The sequence below is a fragment of the Mesoplodon mirus genome (genome assembly GCF_964341445.2).
Source record: "Mesoplodon mirus genome assembly, chromosome: 7".
Taxonomy (NCBI): Eukaryota; Metazoa; Chordata; class Mammalia; order Artiodactyla; family Ziphiidae; genus Mesoplodon; species Mesoplodon mirus.
Genome location: NC_138983.1, coordinates 88668672 through 88692647, shown reverse-complemented (window position 1 = coordinate 88692647; position 23976 = coordinate 88668672).

Genomic DNA, 23976 nt, shown 5'->3' with positions numbered 1-23976 from the left:
TAAACAAGGGAGACGAAATTTGGAAAACTTGGAAAAGCAGATGACTAAGTAGAAACATCATTATATACAAATATTTGATCATATCAAAAGAGAGAGAAGTGACACATAGAAGCCAAGCATATAGAGAATTAACAATGTCATGTTGATAAAAAAATGGAAAATCAAAATGAAAACTAAAAGAGGAAGCTAGTATAATAATCTGATATTGAAAAGGTTTCCTAGACAACAAGGTGTCAAAAATGTTTTTATTGTGCGTTGGTATAAAAAACCAAAATTATAGGGCCTCCCTGGTGGCGCAGTGGTTGAGAGTCCGCCTGCCGATGCAGGGGATACGGGTTCGTGCCCCGGTCTGGGAGGATCCCATATGCCGCGGAGCGGCTGGGCCCGTGAGCCATGGCCGCTGGGCCTGCGCATCCGGAGCCTGTGCTCCGCAACGGGGGAAGCCACAACAGTGAGAGGCCCGCATACCGCAAAAAGAAAAAAAAAAAAAAAAAAAAAAAAAACCAAAATTATGGTAACAATTACCTTTAAGATACAACATTAACATGCTCCCTAATACTTCAAGAAGCAAAACATGGGGCAACTGAGCAAACAGATGGGATCCTACATCGATAATCACTTTTCAGAAATATGGCTTTGAGAGATGTTAAACAACCTCAGCAGGCTCCTTTTCAATAGCCTTATCTCCTGATATTGACTTCCATGGCCAGAGTAGGATGGATAATTGGAAGACTCTGATTTTCATACAGTAATGTAATCTCTTTCATTTGAGTGAAGTGAGCTCTGAAAGCATTACTTGGAACACATGATGCTGATTCATTACATTTCACTTGATAATTGTAATAATGGGTGTGTGTAATTTTAATTGTACATCTCTCATCATATGGAAAAAGTATATGCCATATCACAAAGTGGGGAGATAGTGAACTTTCAAAGGTATCTGATTATCAGATGTTTTCCTAACTGGCCATTAACTGTAGGCAATTTGCTAATCATCTTTTCTTCTTTAAATGAAAATGTCACGTTGTCCTTGACCTTAAGTGGAGATGTTCTGCCTGTGATTCATACTGCAGGGAATAATAATAATAATAACAGTTACACACAATGGTCACTAGACTAAACCAAGTTCCCATTGAATCACGGTCACCTAAATTTTTATTCCTTTGCTTCATACTTTAGCTTCTGACACACCAATCTTAGGTCATCCTGGTTGTACTGACACATTTAATTCTATTTCACTGATTTGCAATCTTAACCTGCCCCACTCAAAACTTACTCCAAAAGAATGTACTTCAAGGATGAAGTTTGAACAAAATCTTTGAAATAATTCATATGACAAAATTTATTTCATCTGGCAAAGAATTGGTAGAAATTTTATTATAGGAAAACATAATGTTTGTATCTTTAATTGCAATAGTTTGAGGATACAGCACACTGTGACACAAAATGGGAACTTAACAAACATGTGTTGAGCAAACAAATGAAGAAAAAATGGATTTTAAGAAAAGATACGAGTTGCAGCCATGGTTGAAGAAGTATATCTAATATGTAATTTGTGTATTGGAGTATTATTGGCTATGGCAAAAGAAGAGCTATGCTGCATCAAACTTGTAAAACACCTAATGTTGTATGCTAAGGAGTTTGGTATTTATTTCATGGATTTTAAACTAGATAAATTTCATGAGTATTGGGGGAAAAGGAAAATAGAATGGGATGGATGTTAAGCGAGAACTCGGTTTCAATGATGTGAGTGTGAGCTACAATTTCTAAGGATGGAGATCAGTAAGAATGTAATAAGGTACAGATCTTCCTCAACTTATGATTGGGTAATATCCTGAGAAATCCATTGTAACTTGAAAATATCATATATTGAAAATGCATTTCATAGACCTAACCTACCAAACCACATAGTTTGTTAGCCTACCTTAAACAGGCTTGGAACACTTACACTAGCCTACATTTGGGCAAAATAATCTAACAAAAAGCCTATTTTTAATAAAGAGTTAAATATCTCATGTAATTTATTGAATACCGCACTGAAAGTGAAAAACAGAATGGTTAATGGGTACAGAATGGCTTTAAGTGTACCAGTTGTTCCCATTCATGATAGCGTGGCTGACTCGGAGCTGCAGCTCACTCCTGCTGCCCAGCATCACGAAAGAGTATCATACCACATATCGCTAGCCTGGGAAAAGATAAAATTCAAAATCTGAAGTATGGTTTCTACTGAATGTGTATTACTTCCACACCATCACAAAGTCGAACCACGGTAAGTCAGGGACTGACGATATTTGATGATTTGGAAGTCATTGGTGACTTTTGAGAAGGTAGATTGACAAATAGGTGGAGACAAAGCAAGAAAAAGTCAATTACATTTTCTGTTCTGGCCAAAATAGAGTAACAGGGATCAGAGTTACCCTCTGGAACACCTAAAAAAAGAAGGGTAGGGAAATAAGACAACAGTTTGCAAGACACTGGACATCAAGGAGCAGAGACTCATTCCTGAGAGACAGGAAATAAATGATGTGAGCCTTATGGTTGCTTCATGCTACCTGAGTTTCCAGGCCACAGCTCAGGGAGGGGGATCCCAGGCAGAGACCAGCAGTCTCACTAAATAAAGGAGAAAGGGCTGAGAGACTCTACAGAACACGGTGGGTAGACTTTTCAAGACAGAGTACCAGAGAGGAGAACGATTCACAGAGAGGCAACTCCAGAATCTTGCACCTAACTGTTCAGCTGTTTACTGTTCACTGATTGGCAATCTTAACTGTTCAGCTGATTACTGTTCAGCTAACTGTTCAGCTGATTACTGATCAGCTTATGTGTGTGAGTACATTACTAGAGGGCAGGAAAGGAACCACTTAAATGGACTATAGAAAAGAGTGCCTAGTATTCATATAGGGCCTGAGATACTGACTTTTCCTATCAGCCAGACTGTAAAACCTCAAGATTAACAGGGCAATGGACAATATACATGGAAAGGTCTTGCCTCGGTGGTTGGGAATATTTAACCATATATTATAAAAGAACAATACAGGAACATTATTTAGCCATATAATATAACAGGAGACTTCTATATTTCTTTCTACCAAATCTTTAAAAGGACCTAAAAGGATCAAACCATTTCCAAGCACCTTAACAGTATCCCAGAAAAAAAGGTAAAAAATATTTGTAAAAATAAAAAGTTATCCAGCACCCAAAAAAGGTAAAATTTACAATGGCTGGCATCCAATAATCAATTATCAAGGAAGCAAAGAGGCAGTAATCGCCCTTGTAATGAAGAAATGAAGCAATCAAAGCCAACTCATAATCGACACACATGTTAGAATTAGCAGAAATGACCATAGAACAATTCTTATTACTATACTCAAAAGGTTCAAAAAGTTAAGTTAGAGACATGGAATATATTTTTTAAAGTCCTAAATCAAACTGCTAGAAATGAAAAATGCAAAGTGTAAGATAATTAAAAAAACACACATTGAATGGCATCCATGACATTATTAGACACTGCAGATTAGTGAACTTGAAGACTAAGCAAGAAATATTAACCAAAATAAAACACAAACAAAAAGAAAAGATTTTTCAAAATGAGCAGAGCATCAGTAAACTGTTTGAAGAAAACTTCAAACAATCTAATGTATATATATATAAAAAATTGGAGTCTCAAAGGAGAGGAGAGAGAAGGCAAGACAGAAAACATGTTTGACGAAATAACGGCAACTTTTCCCCGATTTTAATGGAAACTATGTCCCCAAATCCAAGAACTTCAACAAACTTCAAGCACAAGAAACATAAAAAAAAAAAAGGACAAGTCATATCGCAAACAAATTGTTCAAAAACCGTGATAAACAGAAAAATTTTAAAGCAGCCAGAGGGAAAAAAGACACATTACATACAAAGAAACAAAAATCAGGATGAAATCAGACCTCTTATCTGAATAATGCAACTGAGAAAAAGTAGACAGCCTCCTTAAAGAAAGAAAAAAAATTGGTAAACTTAGAATTCTATGTACAGTGAAAACATCTCTTTAAACCAAGGCAAAATAGGGATTTTTTTCAGTCATACGAAAGATGAACAAATTCATTACCAGCAGACATAAAGTACCCCCAAAAGAGTTGAATAATTTCATTTAGGCAGAAGGAAAATTATACCAGATGGAAATAAGTATCTAAAGGAATAAAGAGTAGTGAAATTGATAACTACATGGGTATATAAGATTTCCTATATATTAAAATCATTGGTGATTCAGTATTTAAAGAAAGGTATTTTTTTAGGTAGTATGGAATTTGTAAGATACATAAGAGCAAAATGGATGTCAACAGTAGAACAAAATTGGGAGGAGAACTCAATCAAATAGAAGACAGAAAAAATAGAGATAAATCAATGAAGGTAAAAGCTGATTCTTTAAGAAGACCAATAAAGTATATTAACCTCAAGCCAGTCTAATTAGTAAAAAAAAAAAAGACTGCTAAAATCAGCAACGAAAGAGGTGACATCACTCTACAGATTCCACAGCTATCTAAAGGATAACAAGAAGTAACATGTATACTTTGACTATAATTTTGACAAGATAGATGAAATAGATATATTCCTTGAAATACACAAACTAATAAAGTTCATTCAAGAATAAAGACAATGTGAATATACCTATATCTATTAAAGAAGTTGAATTTTGCTTCAGATTCATCAATATTTTATCAACTATGAGACCAACATTCATATATACTCCTCTCATATATTTGTAGTGTTATGAACATTACACTGTTGTATCAATTACTGGTGAAAATGAAGCCGTAAGTAAAAGCAGAATTACTCTTAAAAAAAATGATGTAGTTGGGCTTCCCTGGTGGCACAGTGGTTGAGAGACCGCCTGCCGATGCAGGGGACGCGGGTTCGTGCCACAGTCTGGGAAAATCCCACATGCCGCGGAGCAGCTGGGCCCGTGAGCCATGGCCGCTGAGCCTGCGTGTCCGGAGCCTGCGCTCTGCAATGGGAGAGGCCACAACAGTGAGAGGTCCATGTACCGCAAAAAAAAAAAAAAAAAAATCTTGTTAAGTCACTACAGCATGGGAGGAATCTCAAAATAATAGTGTTGAGTAAAAAGAGAATTGTATAGCTCCACTTATATTAAGAGTGTAATGAAATAATTATGACAATTATTTTGTTCACCAAAAATTTAAACCTATGGTCAAAACAATGTTAACTCTCCTTAATAATGAAATTATTAACTCCCCTTTTACAATTCCATCAAGCCCCCAAAACCAGATTGAATACTACTTACTTAAATTGTAGGTAAAACTTGAGTTATGCCATTTTACCTTATCTCCCAACTAAATATAATTTTTAAATTTTACAATATTCATAAAAATTCACCACAAAGGAATATTTCCATATCCTATGTCACAGATACAGAACAGCAGGGTGCTTCAACTCCCTGGCAAATGTAGTTTGCAAAATAGACATCTGTGATCAAAACTACACAGCAACATCAAATATCCTCAGAAATCTATTCATATGCTTTGCATTTCATGAATAGCAATTTAAAATTCACTCATTAAGAAATCAAGCAACTCCTTTACATTTCCAAAATAACAGCTAAAACTGTCTGGGACAGGAAAATTTGTAGCTAGAAAAATTCATAGTGCAGACCTAAAGTGTACTTCTGTTTCCATTAATGAAGGAATTCATCTATAAATGGAAGTATATGTATATATTTCATCCTTATAGCAGAGGATATCTGTTTATGTGCAAATATTCTATTTCAAATGAAGTTTGCCTGTGAGCATCGTGTGCCTGAAGAACCAGGTCCTTTCTATGTAGTTTTGGAAGCCAAAGCCTAGAATTACTCTCTAATCTAAAATTTCTCACCACAACCTTAAGTCCATATCACTGCTGTATCTTATTTATGCAATGATTTCCAAATTAGTCTCTCTTCTTAAGTATATTTTTATAAAATGCAAATCTGGTCAAATTCATATGCTTGTTAATTCTCCAGGCTCATCTAAACTTACCTATACACATAAACACATCTCTCTCACACACACACAGCCACACAAACACACTCTTACATTCCAGGTTCCAGTCAACATGTCCTTTTCATACCTCTATGTCTTTGTACATGAGCTTCCCTATTGTTAGGGTTTCACTCAGGCCACTGTGATCTTGTTTCAATGCTCTCTCCTTCGAGGCCAATTTTATGATTGGTTTTATTAAGATCTTATGTTTTTAGACAAGGACCCTCATTTGCCAGTTGCCTTCTACTGAAGAATTCATTCTAATACTCCAGACAAATGAGTAACTAACGCCTTCAAAATCTAGGAAATTGAGGCTTCCCGGGTGGCGCAGTGGTTGAGAGTCCGCCTGCCGATGCAGGGGACACGGGTTCATGCCCCGGTCCGGGAAGATCCCACATGCCGCGGAGCAGCTGGGCCCGTGAGCCATGGCCGCTGAGACTGCGCGTCGGGAGCCTGCGCTCCGCAATGGGAGAGGCCACAACAGTGAGAGGACCGCGTACCCCCCCCCAAAAAAATCTAGGAAATTGAAAAACTTATTTACTCACACATCAAAGAGGCCAATATTATGCCCTCTGGCTCAGCATTATCTGGTTTCTGTGGCTCTTCATTCAAGCCTCTGACTTTGTGAAGCAGCTTTCACCCTTACACTATTCCATCCCATAAAATCTGCTTTTCCACATTTTGGTTACGTGACCTTGCATTTCACAGAACACATTTACTCAACTATAAAGTGGAAACCATATCATCAAACTCAAACTTTGGTGAGAATTAAATGATCACTTTACATAAGTCCCTAATATTACAAGCATCACAGAATGATACTCAGCAAATATTTGTAGAAGAGTAGGAGGGAGAGAGGAAGGAAGGAGAGTTCCAAAAAGGTACAGAGAACCCAAGAAAAAAAAGCTTTAATGGGGTTTATCTTGTGTGATAGCCTTCAATTAAAGCTCAGTCAATCTTATCTATTAAGATGAAAAAAATGTATTTGCAAAATGAGAGTCACTAGAAAAGCTTCCTATTGCTTATTGGTGGTGGCTACTTCCAGTGAAATAAACTTTCCTTGGAGAAATTATGTGGTTTTTTCCATTGCTGTAATTACCTGTATTGGTATAAGTTGTCATATAGAAAAAAACAGGAGCAATGTTTGATCTCTTTGGATGTTTTTTTTTTAGCATCAATGAGACTTTAAGAAATAACCTGCCCTCAAACCTGTAGTTTTTAGGAGAGAGAAACCAGGAGAGCCTTATATATCTGTGTTAGTGTAGCCTCCTAAAGTTTTCAAAGCCCATTCACAATCTTTGGGGGTTTTTTTTGTTTTGTTTTGTTTGTTTGGTTGGTTGGTTGGTTGGTTTTTTTTGCGGTACGCGGGCCTCTCACCGCTGCGGCCTCTCCCGTTGCGGAGCACAGGCTCCGGACGCGCAGGCTCAGCGGCCATGGCTCACGGGCCCAGCCGCTCCGCGGCATGTGGGATCCTTCCGGACCGGGGCACGAACCCATGTCCCCTGCATCGGCAGGCGGACCCCCAACCATTGCGCCACCAGAGAAGCCCATCTTTGGTTTTTTTGAGGTTAACGATATAGAGAAACCAGAGGGTATTATTGTCTTCATTTTAATAACAGAGAAAACTCCAGATAACTTGAGTTACCTAAAGTGTGAGATCTGAGTCAGTGTCTTCTAATTGTGTGCATTATTTCCACACTGACATTCAGCAATATTATGAAAAATGAAATATACATCTTGAAACCTTGGACCCCAACTATTGAAACTAGGGCAATAACATATGTACCAGAGCCTCTAATAAAGAAAACACAAAGATATACTTTCATTTTCTGGAATGAGTTGTACCCTGCTTTTCATCTTGCCTGTTGTTGGTCAGTTATGTGGCAGGAGGGGGGATAAATTCCTTTCTGGATGTAAAAGCCACAGACAAGGTGGAAGTGGACTGCATGGCCACTCATACTCGTATCATGCTCTCCTGATCTTTCACCATTTAAAAAAAAGTTAAGGATATTGTTCTCTTTCAATCTATCATTAGAGTAAATAAGGAACTTTTATTGTGCATAATAAAGACAATGCCTTTAAGTAAGCAAATATTTATGGCATAATTTATTCAACAAATATTTCCATCATGAGGAAGAAACTGATAGTACATGGAAGAATTGAAAGGTAATGAATAGCCACTCCTGTTATTTAATGTCTTACAAAATGGAAACCTGTGATTTCTTAATTATCGCCCTTTCACTGCTTCTTTTTGCGCCAAGTGCACAGCACTTAACTTTTTACATCAAATTGTATCCTACTAAAAAAGGGAAAATATTATACCTCATCCTATTTTTTGAAACATATATTTTCTATTTGCTACAACCCTAGTGAAAACAAACACTGTGTAATTATTAAACATTGCTAACCAGGTTAATTATGCTCATATTAAAATTCTTTAAAATAAAGATTTGCTGAGGTTAGGAAAATAGGTTGCAGTTCTCTCTGTTAAAATTGCCTTTGGTGGTACGTGTGTCCATGTGAGCCTCCACTTTAAGCCAGCCACGTGCCTAAAGTTGCTGGTATATTATACAAATATTATAATAATCAGTTGTATTACAGTGTCACATAAGGGGTAACAAAACCTTTGGAGAATTTTGTTCTAGGAATATGTAGTTTAATAAAGAAAAAGGAAATTGCTTTTCATTTCTGACACTCTGCATGAAACAGCATTAAAAGCCCAGCCTTTTGAGCCAGGCAGAAATGAGTTCATAGTCCAGCATTGCCATGTTGTTATCCTGCGGCTATAGGCAAGTGGCTTTGCAGAATATGTTATCTCGTATACATACATATATACATACATATATATATATACACATATATATATATATATATATACACACACACACACACACATACATATATACCTAAATATAAAAGAATATTATTCAACCATAAAAAAGAAGGATCTCCTACCATCTGTGACAGGGCTGGACCTTGAGGACATTATGCCAAGTGAAATAAGCCCGACAGAGAAAGACAAACACTCTATGATCTCACTTATATGTCGAATCTAAAACAAAAAACTCACAGAAACAGCAGAATGGTGGTTGTTAGGTACTGGTGGGTGAGGGAAATGGGTAGATGTTGGTCAAAGTGTACAAACTTCCAGTTATAAGGTGAGTAAGTTCTGGGGACCTAAAATACAACATGGTGACTATGGTTAACAGTGCCATATTATATACTTGAAAGTTGCTAAGACAAACCTTAAATGTTCTCACCACATACACACAAACATTTAATTATGTGAGGCAATGGATAAACTAACCTTACTGTAGTAATCATTTCATAATACATACAGGTAACAAATCATCACATTATATACCTGAAACTTATACAATGTTATTTCTCAATTATATCTCAATAAAGTTGAAAATTTTTTTAATTAAGAAAATAAAAATTGGGCTTTCCTAGTGGCACAGTGGTTAAGAATCTGCATGCCAAACTTGCACAAGCCTCTTAGATAGCCTCATCCACCAAAGGGCAGACAGCAGAAGCGACAAGAACTACAATCCCGCAGCCTGTGCAACAAAAACCACATTCACAGAAAGATAGGCAAGATGAAAAGGCAGAGGGCTATGTACCAGATGAAGGAACAAGAGGAAACCCCAGAAAAACAACTAAATGAAGTGGAGATAGGCAACCTTCCAGAAAAAGAATTCAGAATAATGATAGTGAAGATTATGATGCAGGACCTCAGAAAAAGAATGGAGGCAAAGACTGAGAAGATGCAAGAAATGTTTAACAGAGACCTAGGAGAATTAAAGAACAAACAAACAGAGATGAACAATACAATAACTGAAATGAAAACTACACTAGAGGAATCAATAGCAGAATAACTGAGGCAGAAGAACAGATAAGTGACCTGAAAGACAGAATGGTGGAGTTCACTGCTGCGGAACAGAATAAAGAAAAAAGAATGGAAAGAAATGAAGGCAGTCTAAGAGACCTCTCAGACGACATTAAATGCAACAACACTCGCATTAGAGGGGTCCCAGAAGGAGAAGAGAGAGAGAAAGGACCCGAGAAAATATTTGAAGAGATTATAGTCGAAAACTTCCCTAACATGGGAAAGGAAATAACCACCCAAGTCCAGGAAGGGCAGTGAGTCCCACGCAGGATAAACCCAAGGAGAAAAACGCCAAGACACATAGTAATCAAATTGGCAAAAATTAAAGACAAAGAAAAATTACTGAAAGCAGCAAGGGAAAAACGACAAATAACATACAAGGGAACTCCCATAAGGTTAACAGCCGATTTCTCAGCAGAAACTCTACAAGCCAGAAGGGTGTGGCATGATACACTTAAAGTGATGAAAGGGGAAGAACCTACACCCAAGATTACTCTAACCGGCAAGGATCTCAATCAGTTTCGATGGAGAAATCAAAAGCTTTACAGACAAGCAAAAGCTGGGAGAATTCAGCACCACCAAACCAGCTCTACAACAAATGCTAAAGGAACTTCTCTAAGTGGGAAACACAAGAGAAGAAAAGGACCTACAAAAACAAACCCAAAACAATTAAGAAAATGGTCATAGGAACATACATATCGATAACTACCTTAAACGTGAATGCATTAAGTGCTCCAACCAAAAGACACAGGCTTGCTGAATGGATACAAAAACAAGACCCATATATATGCTGTCTACAAGAGACCCACTTCAGACCTAGGGACACATACAAACTGAAAGTGAGGGGATGGAAAAAGATATTCCATGCAAAAGGAAATCAAAAGAAAGCTGGAGTAGCAATACTCGTATCAGATAAAATAGACTTTAAAAGAAAGAATGTTACAAGAGACAAGGAAGGACACTACATAAAGATCAAGGGATCAATCCAAGAAGGAGATATAACAATTATAAATGTATATTCACCCAACACAGAAGCACCTCAATACATAAGGCAACTGCTAACAGCTACAAAAGAGGAAATCGACAGTAACACAATAATAGTGGGAGACTTTAACACCTCACTTACACCAATGGACAGATCATCCAAAATGAAAATAAATAAGGAAACAGAAGCTTTAAATGACACAATAGACCAGATAGATTTAATTGATATTCTATAAATATGTCCTATAACATTCCCTCCAACAGCAGATTACACTTTCTTCTCAAGTGCACATGGAACATTCTTCAAGATAGATCACATCCTGGGTCACAAATCAAGCCTCAGTAAATTTAAGAAACTTGAAACCATATCAAGCATCTTTTCTGACCACAGTGCTATGAGATTAGAAATGAATTACAGGGGAAAAAAACGTAAAAAACATAAACACATGGAGGCTAAACAATACATTCCTAAATAACCAAGAGACCACTGAAGAAGTCAAAGAGAAAATCAAAAAATACCTAGAGACAAATGACAATGAAAACGAGACGATCCAAAACCAATGGGATGCAGCAAAAGCAGTTCTAAGAGGGAACTTTATAGCTATACAAGCCTACCTCAAGAAACAAGAAAAATCTCAAATAAACAATCTAACCTTACACCTAAAGGAACTAGAGAAAGAAGAACAAACAAAACCCAAAGTTAGCAGAAGGAAAGAAATCATAAAGATCAGAGCAGAAATAAATGAAATAGAAACAAAGAAAACAATAGCAAAGATCAATAAAACTAAAAGCTAGTTCTTTGAGAAGATAAACAAAATTGATAAACCAGTAGCCAGACTCATCAAGAGTCTGGAGGAGAGGACTCAAATCAATACAATTAGAAATGAAAAAGGAGAAGTAACAACAGACACTGCAGAAATACAAAGCAGCCTGAGACTACTACAAGCAACTCTATGCCAATAAAATGGACAACCTAGAAGAAATGGACAAATTCTTAGAAAGGTATAACCTTCCAAGACTGAACCAGAAAGAAATAGAAAATATGAACAGACCAATCACAAGTAATGAAATTGAAACTGTGATTAAAAATCTTCCAACAAGCAAAAGTCCAGGACCAGATGGCTTCACATGTGAATTCTATCAAACATTTACAGAAGAGCTAACACCCATCCTTCTCAAAGTCCTCCAAAAAATTGCAGAGGAAGGAACATTCCCAAACTCATTCTATGAGGCCACTATCACCCTGGTACCAAAACCAGACAAACATACTACAAAAACAGGAAAATTACAGACCAATATCACTGATGAACATAGGTGCAAAAATACTCAGAAAAATACTAGTAAACATAATCCAACAACACATTAAAAGGATCATACACCACGATCAAGTGGGATTTATTCCAGGGATGAAAGGTTTCCTCAATATATGCAAATCAATCAATGTGATACACCATATTAACAAATTGAAGAAGAAAAACCATATGATCATCTCAATAGATGCAGAAAAAGCTTTTGACAAAATTCAACACCCATTTATGATAAAAACTCTCCAGAAAGGGAGCATAGAGGGAACCTACCTCAACATAATAAAGGCCATATATGACAAACACACAGCAAACATCATTCTCAATGGTGAAAATCTGAAAGCATTTCCTCTAAGATCAGGAACAAGAAAAGGATGTCCACTCTCACCACTATTATTCAACATAGTTTTGGAAGTCCTAACCATGGCAATCAGAGAAGAAAAAGAAATAAAAGGAATACAAATTGGAAAAGAAGAAGTAAAACTGTTACTGTTTGCAGATGACATGATATATACATAGAGAATCCTAAAGATGCCAACAGAAAAGTACTAGAGCTAATCAATGAATTTGGAAAGTAGCAGGATACAAAATTAATGCACAGAAATCTCTTGCATTCCTATACACTAATGATGAAAAATCTGAAAGAGAAATTAAGGAAACACTCCCATTTATCACTACAACAAAAAGAATAAAACACCTAGAAATAAACCTACCTAGGGAGACAAAGGACCTGTATGCAGAAAACTGTAAGACACTAATGAAAGAAATTAAAGATGATACCAACAGATGGAGACATATACCATGTTCCAGGGTTGGAAGAATCAATATTGTGAAAATGACTCTACTACCCAAAGCAATCTACAGATTCAATGCAATCCCTATCAAATTACCAATGGCATTTTTTATGGAACTAGAACAAAATATCTTAATATTTGTATGGAGACACAAAAGACCCCGAATAGCCAAAGCAGTCTTGAGGGAAAAAAAACGGAGATGGAGGAATCAGACTCCCTGACTTCAGACTATACGACAAAGCTACAGTAATCAAGACAATATGGTACTGGCACAAAAACAGAAACATAGATCAATGGAACAAGATAGAAAGCCCAGAGATAAACCCACTAACCTATAGTCAAATAATCTATGACAAAGGAGGCAACGTTATACAATGGAGAAAAGACAGTCTCTTCAATAAGTGGTGCTGGGAAAACTGGACAGCTACAAGTAAAAGAATGAAATTCAAACACTCCCTAACACCGTACACAAAAATAATCTCATAACGGATTAGTGACCTAAATGTAAGACTGGACACTATTAAACTCTTAGAGGAAAACCTAGGAAGAACACTCTTTGATAGATACCACAGCAAGATCTTTTTTGATTCACCTCCTAGAGTAATGGAAATAAGACCAAAAAGAAACAAATGGGACCGAATGAAACCTCAAAGCTTTTGCACAGCAAAGGAAACCATAAACGAGATGAAAGACAACCCTCAGAATGGGAGAAAATATTTGCAAACAGATCAACGGACAAAGGATTAATCTCCAAAATATACAAACAGCTCATGCAGCTCAATATTAAGGAAACAAACAACCCAATCCAAAAATGGGCAGAAGACCTAAATAGACATTTCTCCAAAGAAGACATACAGATGGCCAAGAAGCACATGAAAAGCTGCTCAACATCACTAATTATTAGAGAAATGTAAATCAAAACTACAGTGAGGTATCACCTCACACCAGTTAGAATGGACATCATAAGAAAATCTACAAACAACAAATGCTGGAGAGGGTGTGGAGAAAAGGAAACCCTCTTGCACTGTTGGTGGGAATGTAAATGGATACAGCCAGTATGGAGAACAGTATGGAGGTTCCTTAAAAAACTAAAAATAAAATTACCATATGATCCAGCAATCCCACTACTGGGCATATACCCAGAGAAAACCATAATTCAAAAAGACACATGCACCCCAATGTTCACTGCAACACTATTTACAACAGCCAGGTCATGGAAGCAACCTAAATGGCCATCGACTTACAAATGAATAAAGAAGACATGGTAATACATACAATGGAATATTACTCAGCCATAAAAAGGAACGAAATTGGGTCATTTGTTGAGACGTGGATGGACCTAGAGACTGTCATACACGCGTATGTGGAACCTAGAAAAATGGTACAGATGAACCGGGTTGCAGGGCAGAAGTTGAGACCAGATGTAGAGAACAACGTATGGACACCAAGGGGGGAAAGCTGCAGGGGGGTGGGGGTGGGGGTGTGATAAATTGGGCGATTGGGATTGACATATATACACTGATGTGTATAAAATGGATGACTAATAAGAACCTGCTGCATAAAAAAATAAAATTCAAAAATTAAAAAAAAAAGAAACTGCCTGCCAATACAGGGGACACGGTTTCGAGCCCTGGTCCAGGAACATCCCACATACCGCAGAGAAACTAAGCCTGTGCACCACAACTACTGAGCCTGCGCTCTAGAGCCCGTGAGCCACAACTACTGAGCCCATGCACCACAGCTACTGAAACCTGCAAGCCTAGAGTCCATGCTCTGCAACAAGAGAAACCACCACAATAAGAAGCCCACACAACACAACAAAGAGTAGCCCCTGCTTGCCACAATTAGAGAAAGCCCACGCGCAGCAACAAAGACCCAATGTGGCCACAAATAAAATAAATAAATAAATTTATTTTTAAAAATAAATAAAAAATAAAAACCACTGAAATCTACTATATATTGTATGTTTGCAATCTTTCCTCTAATTTTTTTAAAAAGCAAATTTAGCATGATGAACCTTCAAAATTTTCACAGTACAGTACAGTGCATCAGTACCAATATTTAGTGGATCTGTATTCAGTGGACTAAAAAACTCCATAAGATCTACTACTTATTACACCATTATTATTGAGCCTCTGGGAGAGAAACATCTGTAATGGAAATACAGACAATATCTAAGGTTCCTTTTCTGCTGTTTTTAGAGAGACAAGACAGTTACTCTTGAAATTAAATAAAAATTCAGGACAATAATATAAGAAATGTCTAAAGGCCATATAAATGTAGCCCTTGATAAGCTACTTTTTGAAGTTTAGTTCCTCTGTCTCAAACTAATCTTCAGGATTTATTGATTCCAAAAGCTACTCACATGCTGGAAATGTGCTACCTACTAACACTTCTACAAGAAAAAATATAAATGAGATTTCAGGGACCAGCTGGAAAAGAAAAAAAAAGAAAAAAGGGGGGAAAGGTATTATGTTAGCCTTCCAAACTCACAGCAGAAGAACCTAAAGTTTAAAAATGAACTTGAGTTTTTTCATAATGAATAGACTACTTTATCAAGGTCAGTCTTTTAAAAATAATTGCTACCACATATTCATTGAAGCCAATGAGCTAAGTGTAACATTAGCATCATTTTAAATGAATCATCTAACTTAATACTTATAATATATGGTATTATTAGCCCCATTCTTCTGATGAGTAAATCACTATATGCAAGTTCACATAGCTTGGAACAAGCTTTCAACTGAGGACTTTTTGACACAGAAGCCCAAGTCTTTCATACCTGCGAAAGAAATAAAGACTGCTTATTGCATTCATTTTGTACCTATATATCTTAAATGAAGGAGCAGTACACTGAGAATATATATAGATCATGAATTATCTCAATTCCCAGGGCTGCTATTTTATCATTAAGCTATTATTGTTAACTTTCTGCTAACTACCAGAATATTGACTATTATAACTAAAATTAAAAAGAGGACTTCAATTTACAGACAAGTGAAGTCACACAGTATATGTGTGTGGTGACATCTCAAATTTGGGTATTGACTTTTACCTTTTCAGTGTAACAGTTTATCAAATGACAGCATGGTGCTTAAAAGGTTTTACTTATAGGCTGTTTTCAAGAGGCAAATGTCTTGGGAATTTTTCTCACTTCACTGTTCTTTAGCATAGTGTATACCCTATGGCTCATTTTCCCAGTTAATGATCAACTTGAGCAATATGTCTTTTTAATGTGAATATGAAAGTTGTGTTCTGCAAGATGATGATGACAGAACACAGCAACAAGCTTTTCATTCATTTATTTTTGCTAGCCTTTTTAAAATTAAAGTCATCTTACCAATAGTTCATGAAATTATTATTTAGAGCAAGAACCTTATTTATTTACTCCTGGGTAAGAAAATGAAAAAGTTAATAAAGTTCATAAAACTCCATTACCTAATGAACTCTAGTTCAATAATGCACAATAATGCACCACAGACTTACATACAAAGGGCCTTGCAAACACTTAACCATGAGTTAAATCAATCAAAATAAATACAGTTGCAACCACAAAATTGACTACACTGAAAATATGTATAACATTTCTGAGAATGTTTTCTCCATCCTGCTGGGTAAAAAAGTCACTGCTGTAAACAACTGTGGTTTTTCCTGTAATTTGGCAACAAAACAGTCAATATACAATACAGCTCTTCTTATTACAAATATATAGGCAGTCAATACATATGTTGACTGATTGGTTTTACTTTTAAAAAGCTATTTCTGTGGCCCACTGTTGATCTGATTATAATAAATTTTATACCAGAAATAATCTTAACACAGTGTTTTTTTAGACCCTGTCAACAGTTAGTCTCCAAACCGACAGATCTTGATTGAATACTGTTTTCCTAATAGTGATAAGGAGGAAAGCTAAAGTAAACTTAGTCAAGCCTTCCTGTAGTACTTTAATTCCCTTCATTTAATATAATTACTATCATCTAGAAAAAGACAACCAAACTTTAACCTGTCACCAAAATAAAGATGTGATAAATTAGTTTCAAAATCCTGGAGGAGGAAATGAAATGGGCATGGAGGAAAAAATGATATTCCCTTGCTCCTATCTTCATAAAGTACTTCTTAATTTATTTATTTAATACAAAGATATTAGAAATTTCCAATAATATACCAGATTAAATTTAACAAAATTTGATTGTAAAAAATGTATTTCCAATGCTGTATATTCTAAAGTGACATGGTTCCATTTCTTAAACTGCCCTGTGCCTTAATATGTTCTTTAATTTATAAATATTTTAGTAAAATAAATCTGAAAAATTCGCCCTATAAAATCACTTCTTAGAGTTTCCCAATGCCCATGAGTTCATTAAATGCCATTTACAATAACGGATTCAAGAAATAAATTTAATATTTGTTAAGCGCAGTGTTTCCTAAACTCATTTGACTTTAGAAAAGATTTTTTTTTCAAGTAATACCTATTAAACTCTCAAATATCAAGTGGAACATCCTTTGGAAATACACCAGATAAGAGAATATTATCTGTGTTTACAATTCAGATTAAGCAAGTTATAAAAATTAACACAATATTACATTTATATATTATAAATAAATAACTAAAATACTATTTCTGGAATTTAAATCTTCAGTATATGAACTGAATAATCCAATGAATCAGGCAAAAGGGAAATAAAATTGAGGAAATACTACAGAATGTTAAATAAAAGTTACAGTGATTAAATATATGAGGGATAATTAAGAAATATGGTGATTAAGTCCAACACAAAACTAGCAGAAGTTCTAAAATCAGTTAACATAAGAAACAGAGAAGAAATCATCAGAGACATTAATAAAATAATATCCCTTAGCTGAACAAATATCTGAGTTTTCAGACTGAAATAGGTACACAGAGTAATGTACAGAGTTCAAAGTGTTAAAAAAAGATTCATAGCGAAACATACGCTGATGAAATTTCAGAAACTTAAGTATAAGTCTTTCTAAAAAGATGTCAGAGCAGAAAAACAAGGGACCTACTAAGGAATCAGATGTACATCTAACCCTTTACCAGAACTGCTGGACACTAGACGTCAACAGAATAATGCCTGATAAAAACTATTTTATACCAATAGTTTATACCCAGTCAGATGACCAATTCTGTGAAAAAAGAAAAAAAATGCAAATGCGAAGAAAATTTTCCCACCACATGTTCATATTTTTAAAATTCTATTAAAAGTATTTTTACAAAAAACGATTGCTTCAAGTTATGTCAGAGTGTTCTGCCTATGGTTTCCTCTAGGAAGTTGTATAGTGTCCACTCTTAAACTAAGGTCTTTAATCCATTTTGAGCTTAGTTTTGTACATGGTGTTAGAGAACATTCTAATTTCTTTCTTGTACATGTAGCTATCCAGTTTTTCAGCACCTCTTATTGAAGAGACTGTCTTTTCTCCACTATATATTCTTGCCTCCTTTGTCACAGATTAATTGACTGTGAGTATGTGGGTTTATTTCTGGGTTCTCTATCCTGTTCCATTGATCTATGTGTGTTTCTGTGCCAGTACCATACTGTTTTGATTACTGTAGCTTTGTAGTATAGTGTGAAAACAGGAAGCATGACTCTTCCAGCTCTGTTCTTCTTTCTCAAAATTGTTTTGGCTATTCAGGATCTTTTGTGTTTCCATACAAATTTTAAAATTATTTGCTCTAGTTCTGTGAAAAAATGCCATTTGTAATTTCATAGGGATTGCACTGAATCTGCAGATTGCCTTGGGTAGTATGGTCATTTTAACAATATTGATTCTTCCAGTCCAAGAACACGATATATCTTTCCATCTGTTTCTGTCATCTTCAATTCCTTTCATCAATGTCTTATAGTTTTTGGAGTACAGGTCTTTGCCTCTTCAGGTAGGTTTATTCCTAGGTATTTTATTCTCCTTGATGCAATGGTAAATGGAATTGTTTCCATAATTTCCCTTTCTGACATTTCATTGTTAGCATATAGAAATGCAACAGATTTCTGCATATTAATTTTGTACCCTGCAACTTTACCAAGTTCACTGATGAGCTCTAGTGGTTTTCTGGTGACACCTTTAGGATTTCCTATGTATAGTATCATGTCATCTGCAAACAGTGACAGTTTTTACTTCTTCCTTTCCAATTTGGATTCCTTTTTTTTTTTTTCTTCTCTGATTACCGTGGCTAGGACTTCCAAAACTATGTTGAATGAAAGTGGCAAGCATGGGCATTCTTGTCTTGTTTCCCATCTTAGAGGGAATGCTTTCAGCTTTTCACCGTTGAGTATGATGTTATCTGTGGGCTTATCATATATGGCCCTTATTATGTTGAAGTAGGTTCCCTCTATACCCACTTTCTGGAGAGTTTTTATCATAAATGATGTTGAATTTTATCAAAAGCTTTTTCTGCATCAATTGAGATGATCATATGGCTTTTATTGTTCAATTTGTTAATGTGGTGTGTCAGACTGATTTGGGATACTGAAAAATCCTGGCATCCCTGAGATAAATCCCACTTGATCATGGTGTATCATCCTTTTAATGTATTGTTGGATTCAGTTTGCTAGTATTTTGTTGAGACTTTTTGCATCTATGTTCATCAGTGATATTGGCTGGTAATTTTCATTTTTTGTAGTATCTTTGTCTGGTTTGGGTATCAGGGTGACGGTGGCCTCAAAGAATGAGTTCGGAAGTGGTACTTCCTCTGCAATTTTTTGGATTAGTTTCAGAAGGATCAGTGTTAACTCTTCTCTAAATGTTTGGTAGAATTCACCTGTGAAGCCATCTGGTCCTAGACTTTTGTTTGTTGGAAGTTTTTAAATAACTGATTCAATTTCAGTACTGGTAATCAGTCTGTTCATATTTTCTATTTCTTCCAGGTTCAGTCTTCAGAGATTGTACCTTTCTAAGAATTTGTACATTTTTTTCTAGGTTGTCCATTTTATTGGCATAGAGTTGCTCATAGTAGTCTCTTAGGATCCTTTGTATTTCTGTGGTGTCCGTTGTAAGTTCTTTTTCATTTTTGATTTTATTGATTTGGGCCCTCTCTCTTTTTTTCTTGATGAGTCTGGCTAAAGATTTATCAATTTTGTTTATCTTTTCAAAGAACCAGCTTTTAGTTTCATTGATTTTTTTTTGACCGTATTTCATTTATTTCTGCTCTATTTTTCGGATTCCTCTCCTAAAGTAAAGAAAATATAAGCAAAAATAAACAAATGGGACCTAATTAAACTTAAAAGCTTTTGCACAGCAGAGGAAACCATCCACAAAATGAAAAGACAACCTATTGAATGGGAGAAAATATCTGCAAATGATATGACCAATATAGGATTCATATCCAACATGTATAAACAGCTTATAAAACTCAACATCAAAAACAAACAACCCAATTAAAAAATGGGCAGAACTGAATAGACATTTTTCCAAAGAAGAAATGCAGATAGCCAATAGGCATATAAAAAGATGCCTAACATCAGTAATCATCAGGGAAATGCAAACATTGGGTGGGCCAAAAAGTGCCGTTAGTTATTAAGGAAAAATAAAAGACACATCTTTCATTTTCACCAAGAACTTTATTGAACAACATATTCACCCATTTGTTCCACTACCTTCTGCCATTTTTCAGGCAAATTCATGATTCCATCTTCCCATAACATTTTATCTTTTTGAGCAAAGAACTGTTCCAGGTGCCTTTTACAGTCTTCCGGGGAATTGAAAGTTTTTCCATTAAGAGAACTTTGTAAAGACCAAAATAAACGGAAATCCAAAGGTGCAATGTCTGGTGAATAGGGCAGATGAATCACAACTTCCCAGCCCAGCTGTAACAGTTTTTGCCTGGTCATCAAAGAAACATGTGGTCTTGTGTTATCCTGGTGGAAGATTAATGCATTTTCTGTTGACTAATTCTGGATGCTTTTGTTGACTGCCACTTTCAGTTGGTCTAATTGGGAGTGCTACTTGTTGGAATTAATCCTTTGGTTTTCTGGAAGGAGCTCATAATAGAGGACTCCCTTCCAATCCCACCATATACACAACATCACCTTCTTTGGATGAAGACCAGCCTTTGGTGTGGCTGGTGGTGGTTCATTTCGCTTGTCCCATGATCTCTTCCATTCCACATTGTTGTACAGTATCCACTTTTCATCACCCATCACAATGTGTTTTGAAAATGCAACGTTTTCATTACGTTTCAGTAGAGAATCGCAGGTGGAAATATGGTCAAGAAGATTTTTTGCACTTAACTTATATGGAACCCAAACATCAAAGTGAGTCACATAACCAAGTTGGTGCAAATGATTTTCAGTGCTTGATTTGGATATTTTGAGTATGTTGGCTATCTCCCACGTGGTATAATGTTGATTGTTCTCAATTACTGTTTCGATTTGATCGCTATCAACTTCAACTGATCTACCTGACCATGGAGCATCATCCAGCGAGAAATCTCCAGCACGAAACTTCGCAAACCACTTCTGACATGTTCAATCAGTCACTGCACCTTCTCCATACATTGCACAAATCTTTTTGTGCATTTCAGTTGCGTTTTTACCTTTCTTGAAATAATAAAGCATAATATGCCAAAAATGTTGCTTTTTTCTTCCATCTTCAATATTAAAATGGCTACACAAAAATTTACCAATTTTGATAAGTCTTTCTTTATATGCATGCTGATATGACAGCTGTCACATACAATCTAACAAAATTGTTTTGAAGAAAGTTAAAGACAACTAAGTGCTACTAGAGCCATCTTACAGAAAAAACTGAACGAACCTTTTGGCCCATCCAATAAAAACCACAGTGAGATATCACTCCACACCTGTCAGAATGGCTATCATCAAAAAGTCAACAAATAACAAATGTTGGTGAGGATGTGCAGAAAAGAGAACCCTTGTACACTGTTGTTGAGAAAGTAAATCGGTGTGGAAAACACAGTGGAGTTTTCTCAAAAATCGAATGGCAGAGATACCATGTGACCCAGCAATTCCACTCCTGGGTATATACCAAACAAACAAACAAACACTAATTCAAAAAGATACATGCATCCCAATATTCAAAGCAGTGTTATTTACAATGCCAAGGTATGGAAGCAACCTAAGTGTCCATCAACAGATAAATGGATGAAGAAGGTGTGATATATATATATATATATATATATATATATATATATATATACACAATATATATATATACAAATATATATATAATGGAATACTAATCAGCCATAAAAAAGAATGACATTTTGCCATTTCCAGCAACACGGATGGACTTGGAGGGCATTATGCTAAGTGAAATAAATCAGACAGAAAGATAAATACTGTATGATATTGCTTATATGTATCATCTAAAAATACAGCAAACTAATTAACATAACACGAAACAAGCAGACCCACATATATAGAAAACAAACTAGTGGTTACCAGACATGAGGGGAAAGGGGAATATAGGGGTGGGGGAGTGGGAGGTACAAACTCTTGGGTGTAAGACAGGCTCAAGGATATATTGTACAATACGGGGAATATAGCCAATATTTTGTAATAACCGTAAATGGAAAGTAACCTTTAATATTGTATAAAAATTTTAAGTACTTTAGCAAAATAATTTTTAAATGAAAGAATAATATGAGAATTTTAAACAGTGGTGATACCATATGATCTGTAAGAAGAAAATAAATCTCCAAAGAAATAAAAATAAATACATTATGGCTGCAACTAGAGAAAACCCGCATGCAGCAACAAAGACCCGACATAGCCAAAAATAAATTAGTAAATAAATACATTTTTAAAAATAAAGAAAATAAATAAATAAATACACAAGACTTTGGAAACTGAGACATTTACCTCTTAAGCAGTAGGTGATTAACATCACAGATTTATATTTGTTACTCTATAGATCCAATTGCAATCCTTGATTTTTCCATGAATAATAACAGTTAGATTTTTATCTCTTTCATGGTGCTTACAACAATGCCCATGAAAAAGCTGTTTTCTAAAGATTTGATTCATCTTGGATTATTCTTTTATCACAGTATTTTTCATGACAGAATTAATTGTTCTAAACATGTTTATTAACTTGTCAAGGGAATATTTATCATTTCCTTTGTTAGATGTAGCTGAATGATGTTTTCTACCTAACTAACAAGTATGCCTTAGTTTCTCCTTGTGAATGAGGAATGATAAATGCCTCTTTTGCCTCTGGCTCTTCCTCTGTAAACTGGACACAATATAGATTCTTTCTAAATTTCGTATGAAATCAAACAAATGGGTTATTTGTAAATCAATATAATTTATGTAACATGGTTTTGCATGTTATCTGTCTCAGAATAAGCATCCAGTATAATATTGCTATTTCATACAGTATAATTAGAATTAGAAAACAGAAGTACACTATATTCAACGCATAAAGGGGAAGCAAAAGTCATAGAGATCTTCTTATATCTCACAAATATTTTCATTTATTTATAGGAATATGCTTTAAAGTCTCAAGACATTTAGTAGATTTCATGTTTATTTATATAGTAAGAGAATTTTCATAAGGGTATAATTTTAGCTTCCTTACTTAGAAAAATTCTGAGGAACTTATATAAGAGCCAATGTTTCAACCATTCCCTTTAATAATACTGTAACTAGCAAGCTAATGAGTATTCACTTCTCTAAAATATCCTAAAGTTCAACTGGGCAGCTTCAAAATTTTTCATATGACTGTTGATTAAAACTTTTATTTGTACCTTGTATCCATTTCATTTTTTTTACTTTCCAAAAGAATATATTGTATAAAGGACTCATATCTAGGATATATAAAGCACTCTTAAAACTCAACAATGAGAAAACAAGCAACCTAACTTTATATATGTGTGTATACACACACACACACACACACAATCTATAAGAACAAAAGAAAGAAAAATACATATACACATATTTTTACCAAAGAAGATATACAGATGGCAAATAAGCATATGAAAAGATGCTCAACATCATATGTCATTAGAGAGA